Genomic DNA, 18,552 nt, shown 5'->3' with positions numbered 1-18,552 from the left:
TGTTTTTAACAAGTTGTAAAACCTCGTGTTTATAAACACAATCATAAATGAACGCATAAAACAGTCTGTGTAATAAATCTATATATTATATAACTTTGTCATTCAACTTATTGACGAATAACTTTATATGTAACTAAATTGCTCCGGTGTAATTCTTTACTTGCAGATTATTTTTGTGGTGATTAATTGGCTCATGTTGATTATTAGGACAGATGTGGTGTTTAAAGTTAATCGGGGTCTTAGTGGCGAGAGGCCAACTGGAGACAATGACGACATAAGTGGGTTTAATTGGGGAAAATGTTCATAATCTTGTTGCCAGGGTGATCAAGTTCTGTTCAAATCAAATTTCTCCTTCTGTTTTGCGGTTGGCCGCTGTCCAAGCTTTGCGTCATCTGTCCCGTAACTGCACTCACATTCTGCGTACAGAGTCCAAATTCGCCTTATTCCTCTTCTCAGTGACAGGAAGCTGTAAAATCATATTATCTCTGCCTCTGAGCACACAACCTGCCTTTCTACTGAGTTTGGATTTTTGTCACTTTCCACCCAAAACAATCATAGCCATCACTGGCTGTCAGGAGCATCCAAGTTAAACGTGATATATATCAAATAGTCTACATCTCCTCCCTCTGTAAGCTAATTATGTGCCATATGTGTCTACATAAGAAGTTTTTTTTTCCATTTCAGGCAGGAGAGGAATGGTTGTCTGTGAGCAGCCTCCAGCTGAGAATAAAAGACCCTCAGCTCAAACGGCAGAGACGTGCAAAAAGCTGCAGAGATGACCGGTGCTGCCTTCCTCCTGCTGCTCATCCTGACAGGTCAGTTTCTTAAAGCTGCACACCTTAAAAATAATCACATAATGTTCCTCTCATTTTGTCTGGGGATTTTTAGTTTTTAAAATTTCAGTAAGCGATATGCTGGAACTTAAATAATTACTGAACCTGCATATTTCAAATTACTTCGGTTTGAGGCTTAAACTCAATATGTGCATGAAGTAATTTAACCAGAAACCTACAATCTCTGCATGATTAATATCAAAAACAAATAATAAAAAAACACCTTCAAAAAACAGCAGTTGTAGATAAAATTATAGTTTACTAATTAAATTTAAAATTTAATTTAAGTGAAGATTGCTTGTATCTTTCTTATTAAAAATACTAAAATGTCTAGTCAGTGTAAATTTCCAGATATTTCTATTTTAGAATATATTTAAAATTGTGTAATAATCAAAAGACGCCTCTAACCCGTTTATAAATGGGTGAATAAAATGTAAAAAAAAAACAATAAACTAACTAAATGTACTTTTATTAATTTCTTGAGAGAGGATGCATGCATTATATTGATTTCTAGCTAAAATCTATAAACTCATATTGTAGTTTTTTTAAACAAAGAGTGTAAACACTTCATAATTTCAATTATATATGTTTTTAAAAATTGTAGAAATCCTTGACTTTCTTTTTAGTCAACTGTAAAATGTGGAAAAACAAATTAAAACACAATGAATCATGTATAACATTAAAACTCAACAAAATTTAATTTAAAGAACATTTTTATCTTCCAAACATTTACAGACCGTTGTATATGTTGACCTTGTGCTGTTTCTAGTATTTCAATAGAATATATATTTAAAACCTCCTCCCAAAAAACCAAAGCACAGCTAATATGATAAGACAGAGCACAGTACAATGCAATATAGGAAATGAAATGTTTGTTGAATATTCATACAATATTTTCACAAATGTTAAGAGTTTAACATGCAATAACTAGAATTTTACAGAACAGTCTTGTTTTTCTTGAAATCTGGATTAACAGTACATTTTGAAAATAAAAACTACTTTAACAATCACACAATGCTTCACATCAATTTTTAAACTATAAAACAATAAGACTGCAGTGTGATACTGAGCTTCTTGTTTGTGTACAAGATTTCCGAATGAAATCCTTCAGGATGTCTGTTCCTCTGTAGGCGGCGGGTCCTGCAAAGTGTGCAGCTATCAGGACGTTCTGGACTACCTGAACCTGACAGCGGACAATAGCGTGTTTAAACTGACCCGGCCCGTTCGGGACCACACACACATCACTGTGGTGAAGCTGGACATCATTGTCTATGCCATCCTGGCGGTGGTACGGGCTGCACTGCAGCTTAGAGGATGTGTGATTTATCAGTTACCTGACAGGTGTTTCACATGTGTTTGTCTTTATTCTCAGGTGGAAAAAACACAAACCTTTGTTCCTTTCATCTGGTCGTCAATGGTCAGTCAAAACCGAGATCTGAAAAAGTCTTAAGTGCAGAGCTTGTATCGTTATTCACCTTCTTGTATTCTGTTTGGCTCCGTTGTTTAATTTTTTTCTACTTAATTTACTGCAGCAGTGGAACAGCGAGTTCATCTCATGGGACCCGGCTCAGTTTTGTGGAATCACTCAGATTTCGATTCCTAAAGATCTGCTCTGGAAACCAGATCTCTTCATCTACGAGATGTAAGCCTACATCAACACACCGACATTTACCTACATTTATACCAAAACAAACACAGGCGGATTATTTAATTTAGACACATAAAAGTTAAGATTTCAATGTATTTTGTTTTTTATGTGACAATTGAACAAAAAGTAGTGTATGATAGCAAAATGGAAGGAAAATTATACTAGTTCACTGTTTTTTTTACAGTTGAAAAAAAGCGTATAATGTATACTCCTATATACAATTGCCTTCAAAACATTGCATACCATCCAAACTGTAAAATATTAGTGGTGGTAGCGTCATACTGTGGGTATGTGAAGTTAAATTTAGGATAATCCTGAAAGAAAATATGTTAGAGGTTGTAAATTGCTTGAGAAAGAGGTTGAAAGTTTGACTTCCAGCATGAAAATGATCCTAAACACAAACCCAGAACTACAGCAAAATGGTTGAGATCAAAGCAAATTCATGCGTTAGATTGGCCCAGTCAAAGTCCAGCTCTTAAAAAATACCAAACAGTTCCCAGCAAAGTGTCATATGTTGAAATACTTAAATCTCTTAGATTTAAGTATTTCTGTGTGGTCCTTTGATGGACTGGCAACCAGCTCTTACAAGACTCTGTGAGAAAAACCCTCCATTTTTATTAATTAGTAATATGTTTATTAATTAGTAATATGTATGCATTAGTGCCAGGAGTATATGTGAAGTTAAAACTACTTAAAAAAAAGAAACAAGCTAAAAGAACCAGCCTAAAACAAGAAATGTTAACATATGTAACATATTATTAAATTAATAATAATAATAATAATAATGATAATAATACATTTTATTTCAAAGGCGCCTTTCTGGCACTCAAGGACACCGTAGAATAGTAAAAAAAAACTGTGACAGAAACAAATAAAATGTAACAAGTAAAAGTAGATAAAAATAAATAAAACAAAACAATGTATCTATATAAAAACTATGTAAAATCAGGCAAACCAATTGTGTCATGTGTATTTTCCGCACTATAAGGCGCACCTAAAAACCTTCAATTTCCTCAAAAGCCGACAGTGCGCCTTATAATCCGGTGCGCCTTATATATGGACCAATATTGAGCCACAACATGTCTAGCAACTACGGCAGGGGTGTCAAACTCCAGTCCTCGAGGGCCGGTGTCCTGCAACTTTTAGATGTGCCTTAGCTGCACCACACCTGAATAGAATAATTAGGTCATTAGCAAGGTTCTGGAGAACGTATCTACACAAAGAGGATGTAATTAAGTCATTTCATTCAAGTGTTTTGTACCTGTGGCACATCTAAACACTGCACGACAGCGGCCCTTGAGGACTGGAGTTTGACACCCCTGAACTATGGTAAGCAGCCGCCGACTTCATTTTCCCCGTAGAAGAAGAAGCGCGCGGTGCATGCTGGGATAGTTGTCAGAACGCTGGTTTGTTAATAAAGTTTGACTGACCTATCTACCTACCAACCTGATAATCAGGTCGTCTGCAGGTCATTAAGGGTGACCATCGTCCGGCCACACCCCGGACCAGTCGCGGAAGGCTCTCCTCGCCGACCCGAGTTGGACTGTTTTGTTGACAATCCAAACAAAACAGTGCAGCAACAGTGCAAAATTTAGTGCAGCTCCTTCTAGGGGATTCATAACGTAACTCCAGCCTCTGATGTAGCATCTATTCTATGCGCCTTATAATCCGGTGCGCCTTATAGTGCGGAAAATAGGTACACAAGTTATGCTTTCCTTATTGTGTATTATTTATCTCCTCTGTTTGATGACTGGTCTATTAGTTTACTGTGTTCTCATTTTTATTAAAGTACGCGCCGCTATTTACAGAATAATGATAAGCAAACAGTTGTCCTGCAGCTGTAAGGAAAAAATCAAGCCTCTGTTGGTTCAGTTTATTTCAGATTTTATGTAAACGCTCACAAATCCCACCGTAAAAAGAAACGTGCTGTACATGTGTGTTTTGCTTCAGGATAGAGAAGGACAACTCGCCTCTCTACCTGAACATAATGGTGAATTTTGACGGCACCATCATTGCTGGTGACGACATGCGTGTCGTCAGCACCTGCAAGATGGACGTCCACAAGTTTCCCTTTGACACTCAAGAGTGCAGCATATCGATTGGTTCTACAGTTTACTGCGGTGCGTTTCTGTCAATGTTATGACTGCCACACGGCTTTTATGAATTGCCTTTCATTTACTGCCCTGTGTTTTCTCTGCCAGCAGAGAAGGAAATGCGAATTCTTCCGTCTTCGAACTCGTCTCGGGTTACTCAGTTTTCACAGCAGATCATGAAGACGCAGGGAGAGTGGGAGTTCCTGCGTCTGTCTGTCAACAACTCCCTTCTTACCTACGAGAACAGAAGCTGGGACATGCTCATATATACAGTATGTAACACACAGGTCTGCTACAACAACTCATTTTGCTGGATGTTAAATTATCCCAGAAATTATTTTGATAATCAATACTGTTGTTTTTTTAAACTAATAACATGATAATGGAATAATAATGCCAGTTCACCCCATCAAAGACTACTAAGCTTTCATTTTGCACAAAATATTCTACACTGGAAGACATTTTAAATATCCAAAAATAAAGCACAACAATCCAAAATAATAAATAAAAAAGGAAATAAAAGTACACATTACTAAAAACATGAGTACAATGAATTATGAAGTCTCTGTGCATAAAATTCCCCTTCAAAAATAATTAATCACAAGAGTGAAATTTATCTAGTTCATCTTAATTGAATAATTGCTATTGTGACACCTGCAAAAACAACGAAGTGAAGAAAGGCAATTAATATAAAGCTGTTTCTGCAAGTAAGTCTCTGCTTGATAAAAATGTCTGGACAGTTTTAGATGCTCAAAAATCGAAATAATGTAACATATTTTCCTATAGCAATAGTGTTGGAAAAAATATGCGTTTCCTCAGGTCACCATAAAGAGGAGGCCCCTCCTCCATGTCATCAATTTCCTGTTGCCCATCCTGTTCTTCCTCTCCCTGGATCTCGCCTCTTTCTTCATCTCGGACCATCGGGGGGAGAAACTGGGCTTCAAAGTCACGGTTCTGCTGGCCATCTCTGTCCTCCTGGTCATCCTTAATGACATCCTGCCTGCCATGTCCAACAGGACTCCACTGATAGGTACTAAACACTGTGCACTAAACACAAATCTATGTTAAACTTCTCAAACAAACAATACTAATACGGTTTCCCGCTCCACTTAGCGACCTACTGCATTGTGATTTTTGCTCTGATGCTGCTGAGTCTTTTGGAGACGATCCTGGTCACGTATCTGATTGAAAAAGATGAGTTCAGCCCACAGGAAAACCAGGAGAGCAAGCAAAAAAATACCAAAACTAAGAATTGTGACAAAGGTGAGAAGCATCACATCTGTAAGTCTCACATAAATGCCTTAGAAGTCACAACATTCTTGGTCATAATTTTACTTCTCCTTTTAGATTACATGAAAGGAAAGTTGCAAAAGTTTGTTGTTTTGTTTCTCCTGGCAGAAGAACAGTCAGAATAATAAATGATGTCGCCCAACACATAAATATTTTAAACATTTACATGCTAAATTCCAGTGTTTAAAATGTCCGTAAAGTGATGGTTTTATCTGTCTGTTTCTATAAAGTCCAGAGAAAGGTGCTTATTCTTTTTGTGCTACCTGCCTTTTTATTATACTTCTTATGTCTGCAGACTAATTCCTAAAAAAACTTATTTTGCTTTTAGAAGATGAGGAGCAAACCATCTGTAAAAGCATCTGCAGAGATGCAGAAAAGGAAAGGCAGCATGAGATTCTTTCTGTACTTGAAGAGGTATGACATCATATGTATATAGAAACTCATATTTTGCGTTAGATTTGGCCATGCAAACTGTTTGTTAGCATGTTCCAGAGACAAATTTCTACCCAAATGCACCAAAACATAGAAAACTGAAACACTATTGGGACTTTTCAGGGTATTTTAAATTATAATAGGACAAACAGTAGCCTGATAATGATCATACAAATCTGGAATATAGACAAATTAATAGCCAGTTTTTACATTTCATTTCAAAATAAATTGAGTGCTAAAGCAGGTTTGTTATGGTGTGACTTTACTTATTTGTTGGTCTTTCACTCTTCTTTGTACTATTTTTTACTCTAATGCCACTTTAGTGAAACTAAATACGACCAGACGTTTTCAGATTAACCTCAAAATGTCTGAGTTTGTTTTGGCAGAAATTTACTTCTGTTTTTTTCTATCTACATCAGCCTTAATATGCGTTCGTATCGTCTGCTTCAAAGAATCTGGCCCAGGTCATTTATGCGTTCTCACAGGCCAGCACGGAGATAGCCAGCTTCACTTGTTCATGAGTGAAGCCTCAGCTGTCTTTGTTGTCAAATAGTGTCCAATACAACAAGAACAATACTAGCTTCTGATTATCTCCAGGTGAACAGCACTCTTCAGTCAGGAGAATCTCATGTGCTGCTGTTGATCCTGGATGAGCTGAAGAAGATGCAGAAAACTGTTTACGTCCATCTTGGCTACAGAGAAGAAAAGGTAAAGTTGGTGTCTTGGGCAAAAAGAATCAACAGATCTTTCTTCATCTGCTACACCATCACAGTTTTCCTCTTTCTCTACCTTATCTTCAGAGAATGGAAGTCTTAGAAATCTAAGATAATTTGTTCAAGTGCAATTGAATTTTTTTTTTTTTGCTGCAGATGGAACTTGTTAATGTTAAATGTTAATATGTAAAAGGTGTCCAGTTTACCCCATTTTTGGCAGTTGTTTAGCACACAGTCTGCTTTGTTTTGGACTGAAGTCCCAAAGCAGACTTCACTAAATACATGCACAGAGGCACCTATAATCCAGCAGATGAGCAATTTGCAAAAAGAAGCAAATGTAAAAGTGATCAAAGAGAAAGAAAAAAATGTTTTCCCTGAAAGACCTCCTGGTTCCTGGTAAAGGAAAGTATTTAATTATATCAGGGAGAATTTACATTTTTAATGTGTTTCTAAAGAAATAAGATATGTATGTTTTTAAAATGCAGTTGCATATTGTAGAAGACAAAGTATTCCACTCAGTTTAAAAGTTAAAGATGTGCAAACCACTAATGCATCTCAGTAGAGCTAATACAGATGGCATAGATATATGTGGAATAACAATATGGGATCCATTGTCAGGAAAAAAAATCAAATCTGTGCTTTCTTGACTGAGTTGTTATCTGCAATAAACACATGAAAAAAGGAGTCTTGCTTTTATTAGTGCTGCTGTGCGTACTTGACATAAAGGCATACTTCTGATCCACATTTCATTTTTATTTATTTCTCTTTGCGAATACACTATTAGCTATCTTTTAAATATAAACATTTACTCTAGTATTCTGACTTTGATATTGATGTGCGCCAAACAAAAGAGAAAACATGAATGCACATGAAAATAGACAGAGGGGGAACAACAAATGAGGAATTATTACTTGTTTTCTGATGAATTTGTGGACTAAATCACAGGCTTTACATATTCTTCAGTACAATATTATCTTGTTCCAATATTTGGTTAAAAAATGCATTTTAGCAAACTATTGACTGCTAAAACTTATAATAGGACATGGATATATTCTCCAGAAAGATGATGTTTGTGAATTAAAAATTCTTTCTTTTACAATATGGATGTATGTGGAGTATTATATTTTAATGTAAGCCACACTTATTCAAATTAATTGAAGTTAACTCTTGAAATACATCACTCTGTCTTTAATCAATCTATATACTAGTTGCATGTTTTAAATTTAATTAGTTTCAAATTTTCCATTTTATCTCACAACCCTCCTTTTAGCGTCTTTAAAGTTCTCTGCATGGTAATGGATGACAGGAGAAGACCCTCCGATGGTTAATCCCAGGCTTTTAGCAAACTTTGTCGTGAAGATGGGTCTCCTGTTGAGAAAATTGGGTTTCAGCGCTCAGCCGCCCACAGTGAGACTGGCAGGAGACGACAATAAAACAAGTGGCTTTAATTGGGGACAGAGCTCATAATGTTGCTCTCACATTGTCTCGGTTCCATTCTAATCAAATTGTACATGCTGCATCATCTTCTCCTCTAACTGTGAGCTCAAGTCACAAGTTCAGAGCTAAATTGGTCCTATTATTCTTCTTGTTGACAGCAAGCTGTAAAGTCACATTATCTCTGGCTTTAAGCTGATGGATGTCTTCCACCTGCCTTTTATATTCAGTTTGGCTTTTTTAAAGTAATCTGTTGCAGAAATCTCAGCTGTCAGAAGTATCAAAGTCAGATAAATAGCAGGCAATGAATGTCCCCTCCCTCTGTAAGCTAATTATCTGTCACACATGCCTACAATGGAGGGATAGCTCATTTAAACGTGTTTGGTCAGACTTCGCTGATGAGAATAAAGGACTGTCCCAGCAACACTAGACTGCAAAAAGCTCCTGAGATGATGCACATTTCATTTTTTCTGCTTGTTATCATCACAGGTAAGTTTTTTTAAAAATGCATTTCTGTTTTAGGAATTTATTTAATTTGATAGAAGAGCAATAACATTTCAAATATTTGTTGCCTAGAAGTGTTCTACGTAGTGACATAAACTAATTTTATGCACATTTAAAATGTACATATTGAGAGAAATTTCATTAAAGTACTTTAAATTTATAACTGAAGTAATTTTGAAATACAAATGTTATCTACCTCTCCAACTATAAAAGTTTTGTTTTATAAATAATCAGATTTTAACTTAAAGATTCACCTTAGCAGCAGCACATAGGCTTCACAACAAATCAAATTGTTAGCTGACAGAAATGTTTCCATAGCAATTGGTTAAAAAAACATAAAACCAGCAGTCTATTACTTACAGGTGCATCTTTTGTGTACGTATTTTCAGTTAGATACATTTTGTGACAAAAACTAAAGTGAATGAATGATGGCGTAATAATTCCTGCTTTTGGTCAGCAACATTTCAAAGTGACAGTGTTCTTAATGGTCCCATTTTCTATGGCTCTATTAATGTTATTGTTCTGATGTTAACTTACAGGCTTTTTACTTCTAAATCATCTCAGTACTGAAGAAGCATTTTGGATGAGAAGTGAAACTTAATCAAGAATCAAGAGAAATTTTTAGCATGACCTGGATGAGAGAGAATCTAAATAAATACAGCTCATTCTCAAAGTAATTATCTGTGTAGAAAGCAAAAATAAATAAAAAATAATTGAAAATTTCTATTCAGCAAGACATTTGAGCAGTTAATTAAGCTATTCAGTTAATTAAGCTATTCCAAAAGTGCTGTATTTCTGTTAAATCCTTGAGTAACTCTTGGTATGGATTGTCTTTCTGTAGGTATGGTGTCCTGTAAAGTTTGCAGTTATCAGGATGTTCTGGACTACTTAAATCTGACAGTGGACACCAGTGTGTTTAAACTGACCCGACCCGTTCTGGACCACACACACACCACAATGGTGAAGACGGATCTGATCCTCTACGCCATTCTGTCGGTGGTACTGTATGCTTTTTGATGTGAGGCTCATCAGTGCGGATGTCCCGATTCTGATATTTTAATGGACAAAGGAATAAAGCAATATGCAAAACACTTTATAAGTTTTTGCACTGAAAATGGGTTGATTCTAAAATCTTTATTTGCAATGGGGAGCGGCAGAGTACATTGTGGGAAAGCTGATAAAATCACTACAAAAACAACAACAACTAGGATCACGAGGTAATTTCAGCCACTGACTTTGAAATAGATCACTGTACTTAGGATCAGATTGGGGCATCCCTACTCATCAGATAATTAATGTTGGTCAATTTTCTAAAAATGTTTATGTCCTTACTCTTAGGTTGAGAAAACACAAACCTTTGTACCTTTCGTCTGGGTGTCAGTGGTGAGCCAATTAAATTAATTTTAACGACTTTTTACCAAATTTTTATTCATATCTCAGCAAATATTACCATTACAAGTGTTACCTTCCTTTTTTGGACACATTTTTTTGTTACTTATTTTTTATATGTTTTTATGTAGCAATGGAAAGACGAACGCATCTCTTGGGATCCAGCTCAGTTTTGTGGGATCACTGAGATTTCAGTTCCTAAAGGCATTCTCTGGAAACCTGACCTCTTCATCTATGAGATGTAAGCCTTCAGCACACAGATGTTGACTTTAATATCTGCACAAATTTAGAAAAGCACATACATAAAGGCTGAATATTTCAATAACATTATTGTTAAAAACTAACATAGACTTTACAGATTCTCTTCTTGTTTTCATTCATCACAGTGTTTCACCACGTTTAGTAAATTTCTTCATCAGAGACACTGAAAATATACAACCAATGTGGCCATTGGCAGTAGTCAAAACAGGACAAATACATAATTGGCAAACAAAATGTAAATGTATTGTACTTCAACTTTAACTTTGTCAAACCAAATAATGTTTTAAGTTACAGAAAAACAAGAATAAACAGCACATTTAACCTAAGCATCCAAATGAAGGTTAGAGGGAATAATCTGAGCAGGTTGGGTGTTACATGAGATATCTATAAAACTGAAATCAACAAGAATGAAAAAATATGGTAAATAACTTTAAAAAAAATCCACTACATGTACAATTTTCTTTCACTTTTAGAAATGAAAGACAAAAAATAATTTATCATACTCACTATGCAGGTTTGAATTGATTTATTTTTTTTAAAATTTATATTAAAATAGTTTGCTGGACTACCTTTTAAGATATATTTGTTCCTATTGTGTTGAAATTCAATCTGACAAAGTTGATCTAGAGTTGAAAAGCGAAAACATACAATGAATAAGTCTAATTTTTAAGTTTAACTAAGAAACTTTATAGAAAGATCATGAGGAGTAAATTGCACACTTAGTTTTGTGGCTTTATAAAAATCTACAATTTAATATTTGCTGTTACTGCATTTGCAGAGGTAAACAACTTTATGGTGTGTTAATTTTTACTCAAATACACACAACCATATGGATATTACTTTCAGTATAATACTTGGAAAACACAGTTCAATGACAGTTAAAAGATTAACATCTGTTAATCAGTTCATTGTGAGCATGAAATGTGTCATCTGAATGTTTAGCACACACACATAAAAATCGTGTGTGTGTAAAGACGGGTCTCTTATGGCATGAACATTAAAAGCAAGCCCCATAACAGACTAAAAATCTCACGTGTGTAGAGGTGGACCCTGAAGCATGAATGTTAGAAACAGGCAACACCCATCCAACAATTTTCTTCCGCTTATCCGGGGTCGGGTCGCGGGGGCAGCAGCTTCAGAAGGGAGGCCCAGACTTCCCTCTCCCCAGCCACTTCTTCCAGCTCCTCCGGGGGAACCCCAGGGTGTTCCCAGGCCAGCCGAGAGACATAGTTCCTCCAGCGTGTCCTGGGTCTTCCTCAAGGCCTCCTCCCGGTGGGACGTGCCCGGAACACCTCACCAGGGAGGCGTCCAGGAGGCATCCTTACCAGATGCCCGAGCCACCTCAACTGGCTCCTCTCGACGTGGAGGAGCAGCGGCTCTACTCTGAGTCCCTCCCGGATGACCGAGCTTCTCACCCTATCTCTAAGGGAGAGCCCAGCCACCCTGCGGAGGAAACCTATTTTGGCCGCTTGTATCCTTGATCTCGTTCTTTCGGTCATGACCCAAAGCTCATGACAATAGATGGTCATGAGCTTTGGCTCATAGATGGTCATGAGCTTTGGCTCATGAGCTTTGGCGTCGTGGTGAAAAGAGAGCTGAGTCAAAAAGCGAAGCTCTCGATTTACCGGTCGATCTACATTCCCACCCTCATCCCACCGCTCATGACCATCTATGGTCATGAGCTTTGGGTCATGAGCTTTGGGTCATGACCATGACCATAGATGGTCATGACCAAAGGGGTGGGATGAAGGTGGGAATGTAGATCGACCGGTAAATCGAGAGCTTCGCTTTTTGACTCAGCTCTCTTTTCACCACGACGGACCGGTACAATGTCCGCTTCACGGCAGACGCTGCCCCAATCCGCCTGTCGATCTCCCGCTCCCTTCTTCCCTCAAAAACTAACATGTACAATAAAGTTTCAAATTGTGTTTATTGAAAGTGATTTTTAGTATTAACATTTTTTGGGGAACTAGACTGATTTTTTCCATAGTTCTAGGACCTCTAGAAAGGGTCGGCCCCACTACGCACTAAGCTACTTTCAGGCCTCCTGTGAGACATTAACAAGGATGAGTGTGTGTGTGTGTGTTTGTGTGTGTGTGTCCTCGTGTGTGTTCCTGAGTAATGTTTCAGGATAGAGAAGGATGACTCTCCTCAAAATCCATACGTCCTGGTGACTCATGATGGGACTGTCTTTTATGACGAGGACATGCGGGTGATTAGCACCTGCAAGATGGACATCCACAAGTTTCCTTTTGACACGCAAGAGTGCAGCCTGTCCATTGGTTCTGCAATACACTGTGGTGGGTATCTGTGAGTCGACCCCAAGTTTATACAGTAAACACTTTTAAAACAAGGATATTAATGAGCAATTACTATCATTGTTGCTAAACTATGCAAATAAATTTGATTGATTAATGCATGTTGCAAAAGAATAATTAACTGTTTGGAACTATAGCTATGCATCTTCAATAAATATAGCTTACAGAAATAAGTTACTTATACTGATCTTAGTTTGAGCAGTCAGGAGTTTATTTTATTTTGAGTACATCAAATAAATACCATGCAAAAAAACCAAACAGATTAATTTGATTCAGAGAAAAATCAAAAGATTTGTTTGGGTTACAAAATAGATTGGGATGAAATGGTGATAGATGGGCAATAAATGGAGGTACAATTTGGTGAAGCATTTAATTGACCAAAATCCATTAGTTACACAAGTTATTAAAATTTTAAAGCACTAGATGGAAACATAATAGACTTTTTGAGAGCTTGAAATAGCTACTAATAGTGCCATTTTTATCAATAAGGCTTTATAATTCTTGTAATAAATTGAATTTTTCTAAAGATAGTTATTGAAGATTTTTAGCAGTAAGTTAGTAACTGGTTACCTAGCAACTGTTGCTAAGGCAATTACTTCTGAAATTGATAGATATCTGATAGAGAACAATTGTGAGAAGTTTCATGCTTATATCACTGTCCGAGCGATTATTACACCAATCGCTCAGACTCCTTAGCAGCTTGGACCCTCATTTAATTTTCTTTTGTCTCCCAACAGTAAAAGAAATTCGAATTTCTCCTTTCTCAAATTCCTCTCGGGCCACACAGTTTTCCAGAGAGGTAATGAAGACACAGGGAGAGTGGGAGTTCCTGAAAATGTCCGTTGAAAGCTCCAACATCAGCTTGTATGATAGGCGTTGGGAACTGCTAGTTTACAAGGTAAACAACACGGAAAACTAAAATAAGTCAACACAGGGCTGCAATGATAAAATAAACTCACTAGATAAGACAATATCTAGTGAGTTAGATGTAGATTTTGCACCAAGTGTAGCCCTGACTCATTAAAGGCAGTGAAATATCTTTGGTTTAGTGCAACAAAAAAAAAAGCTTCTCAGCAGATGTCCCATTTAGCATGATTAGCGACTAACACTTGGCTAGTGACCTGTAGAAACAGCACTTACAAATTGTTTATATTTTGCATGACATTAGGATATGTTTTCTAAATACTTCCCAGACAGCTGGCAGATTTAAAAGAAGTTGAGTTTTGTTTTAGGGTCAGCAGGTTGACAACAAAGCATTCATTATATCTGGTTTATGCTAGGCTACATCACTCACGTGTTCTGTTTTTTAAGTCCATTGAGTCTATTTGATCAGTGAAGTCAATTCTCACATTTTTGGAACCAAAAACTATATTTAAATTTTTTCCAGCATAAATATGGAGGCAATTTTTATCCAGAACTATTTCCTCTCATACTCCAAAAGAAGAGTCTCAAACATAGACACTATATGTAATATTCATAGCTCATAATATCTTATTTATTTCAAAGTTATGTTTTTGTTTTACTCTTTACGTCTAATACTTATGAGTACAATTCAGAAAATGATTTGGGCAAACATCTGCATTGTAAATACCAATGACAGTTGTTTTCACCAAAACTGCAAAAATTGCACCAAAGTACACAAAAAAAAACACTGTTTTGTAGTTTTAATGTCTTACTAACATTCAAACCACAATGTTTAAAAGCTTCTTGAGCTTTGTTTTAAAGCTCAAGAAGCTTTAAAACAAAGCAAGAAGTTCAGGAAAATAAAAACTTTTCTTTGTTTAAATGTTGTCAGGTCACCATAAAGAGGAGACCTCTACTCCACGTCATAAACTTCCTGTTGCCCATCCTGTTTTTCCTCATCCTGGACCTCGCATCCTTCTTCATCGCTGACCATCGAGGGGAGAAGCTGGGCTTCAAAGTCACGGTGCTGCTGGCCATCTCTGTCCTTCTGCTCATCCTTAATGACATCCTGCCCTCCATGTCCAACAAGACTCCACTGATAGGTAAAAAGCCGGGAACTGAAGGGTTTCCATTTGACTTGAGATAATCAAACAAATGTCACTAATCGCCTGTTTGTGTCTCTAAGCGACCTACTGCATTGTGATCTTTGCTCTGATGCTGCTCAGTCTGCTGGAGACAATCCTGGTAACGTACCTGATAGATAAAGACTCTGAAGATGAACTCGGCTTGTGTGACAGTGGGGAGGAAAAAAACAAACAAATGAAAACAAAGGATTGCAGCACAGGTGAGACACACCTTATATTACTGTTTGTGTGTTTCCACTCATATAAAATGTGTTTTTTTTTAGTTCATTATGTATCTACAATAAATGAATCCCATGCAAAGTTTTTTAAAAAGGAAAAAAATCCTGCAAAGTTTGTATGTTTAAATAATAAGATAGATCCATGCTCCTTTTTCTAACAAATGTGTTGTTCTTTTAGAAATTAAAAAACAAAATGGCTGCAGCTGCAGCTACAGAGTCTGTGAAAGTGAGAAGCAGCATGAGCTCCTTACTGTGGAAGACGAGGTAAGCATTATGTACACGTTCTACACAGATTATTAGGCTTTTTTACACTTATTACACTTTAGAATAAACACACTTCTAATTTAGGAATAATTTATGGTTTATCTTTTTTCTGATTATCTTTTGGAACTATCTGATGTCTTTCTTCGAAGTTGAGTCCGAGTTCATCTACAAAACAGCACAAACATCTGGTGCCCACTGTCAAACATGGTGGTGGGTGGTTAATGAAAAACCAACAAATATTTTTAAATTGATGCAATTTAAGTAAACAAAAGAAAATCTTTAGCGCCTTTTTGCAAATGTTTGTTTTTCTTAGTTTCAAAACCTACAAATTTTAATAAAATGTTGGGTTTTTAAAAATTATAATACATTTCCTAAAGCAGACATTTATCAAAAATTAAAAGTCATCTTTATTCAAACGATCAGGTAACATCAGTTTTATTTAGCTGGATTGTGAACAAGAATGGGCCCAAATCAAACTAGAGAACTCTTGTATTGGTTTAATCTTTGTTCAGTATAGGCTGTGTGAAATCTGTGGTCATTTTTTATGCATGAATATTCAATTTAAATAATCTAAGAACAGGATAAAGTCATGATCAGACCAAAGTTCATTCTGTTTCTATATGTAAAGCCACTTCACTTTTCACTATTCACAACCCTCTGCACAACAACACAATATAGTTTTAACATGGTAAGACAATACTAGGATTTCAGTTTTGTGTCAGATTCCTCAGAATAAAAAACAAGGCAGAGACAAGTAGAACAAAGTTGTAAAAAGCTGAATCAGAAAGTAAAATCCAGTGAACTGACTGCATCTATGTGCTGCAGGTGAACAACAGCGACCACTCGAGGGACACAAGCGCTTCGCAGTTGATCCTGGGTGAGCTGAAGAAGCTGCAGAACATGATGAATCAACATTTTGGCCCCAGTAAGGAGAGAGTGAAATCTTTATTTTGGGCAAAGAGAATCAACCAACTTTTCTTTATTTTTTATGTTTTAACTGTTTTGCTCTTCCTGTCCTTCATCCTTATGGAGTGGTACTCTTAAAAAAAGGAAAATCATTCATTATATGCCGATCAGTATGTAGTGTTTTAGCGAAAGTTATAGCTGACGTTTTGACCAAGGATGATGACTGGAGTGGAAATGTCACTGTAAATATTATCTGTGCTTTTAGAAGCGTTCTATTTTGTATTATAATCGCAATTTTTGCAGGTTTGAAATTGAAATTGAAGCAAAGTTTGAGAATCCAGTTAACAATACTTTATAGTCGGGATATTCCAATCCATGTGGGTCTCAATAAACTCAAACAAAAAATTAATACATTCATGTTAACACATGGAGACAATAAGATATAATTAAATTTCCTTCAATCTTACAATCTAGACCCACTTGGTACAATTTTTTAAACATGCAACATTTCCTTCCATTTGTATGCAGACGCCTGCCTGGTATATTTTATGCAGCAACACAGTGGGTGTTTTGTCCAACCTGTCCTTGAATATCTCGTTGACTTTAGAGTTTAGATCAGGCCTAAAATGTCTGATATCCATAGGCTTTGTAAATAAAAAGTGTGTTTAGAATAAATGTTTCGTACAGGGCAGCAGCACCAGAAGATCACCGCATGGATGACTGGAATAATAAAGTTTAGGAGATTATATCTTGTGTATGAAAAGTGAGTACAGTAATAAAACATGTTTTTTGTTTCAGTCTGGCCCCCTTGTATCATCCTTCTTTCATCTAGCAGCTCATTTTACATAATAAATGAATCATATTTATTGTCGTCAGCCTGCTATTTTGTGCACCATAATCATATTACGCAGGATGATGGACATTCATTTTACTCATTACAGCAAGTATCTGGTCTACTTGTGCTGCACTCCTGTTTCATACATTCAAGACGTTTAGAAAGTAGTCGACAGATTTGTTGTGTTTCCTACTAAAGTGAAAACATGTGAAGGGTGTTGAGCTTCAAATGCACAACTATCCAAACATTGAACCTTTATTTTATCAAATTAAAATGGTTTTATTTTATAAATATTACATGAGTATTCCCTATAAAACATTTTAAATTAGTGAATATATTTTAATATCTTATTCAGTTTTCGAATTTGAAAAGGAAAGCGTTCATACATTTCAAGATAAGAACATTTAAAAGACTTTTTGGTAACACTTTATTTGAAGTGTCATGTCATGACAAACATGACATAACACCTGTCAAGAGCATAAAGAAGTCTTAATGTCTATGACAGTTGTCATGAAGTGTCATTCGGAAAATAATGACACTTTTAATGCAAAGTTGCTCTAAAAGTTGCATTAAAAGTCCATTAAAAATGCCAACTTTGTATGATTTTGTAAATAATGACAATTCAATGCAAAGTTGGCATTTTTAATGGACTTTCATTGCAACTTTTAGAGCAACTGTTACGGAGTGAAGCTTCTTCAAACAAGACGGAGACTCGTACGTCTTTTACTGAACCTTTCTGTTCAGTTTTTTATTGAAGAGAGAAAACGGCGACAGCTGATAACGGCAACAGCTTTTCGTTACCAAGAGAACCAAAATATCAACAAAGCAAGATAGTGACAAAACAGAACCAGATACTTAAGCATTCTTCAAAATAAAAGACTTCTTCTATTCAAATAAATCATGTCTTGCACTTAAATATATTTCACTTCATCCTTGTAATTATATACAATCATGTTCAATTCAATTAATAATAATCATGTAATCTATGCTTAACATATAATTGTAAATCAGTCACTTATCATACTGAACAACATATAAGTGTAAAAAAGTCACAACAGCAACTTTGCATTAAAAGTGTCATTATTTACCGAATGACCCTTCATGACAACTGTCATGGACATTCATAAAGACTTCTTCGTGTTCATGACAGGTGTTATGTCATGTGTCATATCAGTTTTATGCACACCCCTTCAAATAAAGTGTTACCAATTTTTTTTTTTTGCAGTAACCCTTTGTCATATTGATCTACATGCATTAAGAGACTTTTGAATTAATGGTGCCAATGAGTTCACAAGTCATTGTGAACTCATTTATGTAACATTTGCTTGGGGAAAGAGATTCAATTACGATCTCGCCCTGCAGAGTC

At 36.1% G+C, this 18,552-nt stretch overlaps 1 pseudogene across 1 annotated transcript; it reads left to right on the top strand.

Annotated features, from left to right (window-relative positions):
- The first annotated feature begins 208 nt into the window (after positions 1-208).
- Positions 209-17,148, top strand: LOC103481504 (uncharacterized; annotated as a pseudogene). Its single transcript, XR_014085161.1, has 19 exons — positions 209-815; positions 1,964-2,121; positions 2,206-2,250; positions 2,366-2,475; positions 4,432-4,846; positions 5,394-5,604; positions 5,688-5,837; positions 6,193-6,278; positions 6,894-7,109; positions 8,776-8,932; positions 9,789-9,946; positions 10,286-10,330; positions 10,468-10,577; positions 12,728-12,897; positions 13,653-13,813; positions 14,711-14,921; positions 15,005-15,163; positions 15,360-15,445; positions 16,271-17,148. The product of XR_014085161.1 is annotated as an uncharacterized LOC103481504 (transcript).
- The last annotated feature ends 1,404 nt before the right edge of the window (positions 17,149-18,552 follow it).

This window comes from Poecilia reticulata, chromosome 19, assembly GCF_904066995.2.
Source record: "Poecilia reticulata chromosome 19, P_reticulata-male-v2, whole genome shotgun sequence".
Lineage (NCBI taxonomy): Eukaryota > Metazoa > Chordata > Actinopteri > Cyprinodontiformes > Poeciliidae > Poecilia > Poecilia reticulata.
Note: the sequence above shows the minus strand (reverse complement) of the source record. Positions and strands in the feature narration are given on the sequence as shown.